Source organism: Haliaeetus leucocephalus, unplaced genomic scaffold (genome assembly GCF_000737465.1).
Source record: "Haliaeetus leucocephalus isolate CR32 unplaced genomic scaffold, Haliaeetus_leucocephalus-4.0 Scaffold2, whole genome shotgun sequence".
Classification (NCBI taxonomy): domain Eukaryota; kingdom Metazoa; phylum Chordata; class Aves; order Accipitriformes; family Accipitridae; genus Haliaeetus; species Haliaeetus leucocephalus.
In genome coordinates, this window is record NW_010972438.1 from 11,025,764 (window position 1) to 11,026,320 (window position 557).

Here is a 557-nt window from a genome sequence, read left to right on the forward strand (position 1 = left end):
TGGAGAACAGCGGTCCGGTGGTTGCGGGCTGCGCGCCGAGAGCAGGAGCTTCGGCGGGACCGGGCTGTGCAGCGGGAGCCTCGGGGAGCGGGAGCCTCGGGGGGGGTACGGGCCGTGCACCGGGAGCCCCGGTGGGTGCGGGCAGAGAGCCCCGGGGAGTGGGAGTCCCGGTGGGTGCAGGAGCCCCAGGGAGCAGGAGCCCGGGGTGCGGGAACCTCGGGGAGCGGGAGCCGCGGTGGGCGCGGGCAGAGAGCAGGAGCACCGGGGAGTGGGAGCCCGGAGGAGGCGGGCAGGGAGTCCCGGGGTGCGGGGAGCCCCAGTGGGTGCGGGTGGGGAGCCCTGGGGAGTGGGAGCCCGGAGGGGGCGGGGAGGGAACCCCACTGGGTGCAGGTGGGGAGCAGGTGGCTGTCGCACTGCCGAGGGGAGCTGGCTCGCTGGGGCCGGGGGGGGCAGTGGGTGCCTGGGCGCTGACTTGGGTGCTCTCCCTGCAGGAGGCGGTGGGCAGAGCCGGGCCAGCGCAGAGCCGGGCCGGATGGGTGGCACGGCAGGGGGGGGGG

At 77.6% G+C, this 557-nt stretch overlaps 1 protein-coding gene across 1 annotated transcript in view; it reads left to right on the forward strand.

The window, feature by feature from the left end:
* The window catches only part of KLHDC8B (kelch domain containing 8B), an 8,541-nt gene that overhangs the window by 4,838 nt on the left and 3,146 nt on the right, over positions 1 to 557 (forward strand). The gene's annotated exons all lie outside the window — the stretch shown is intronic.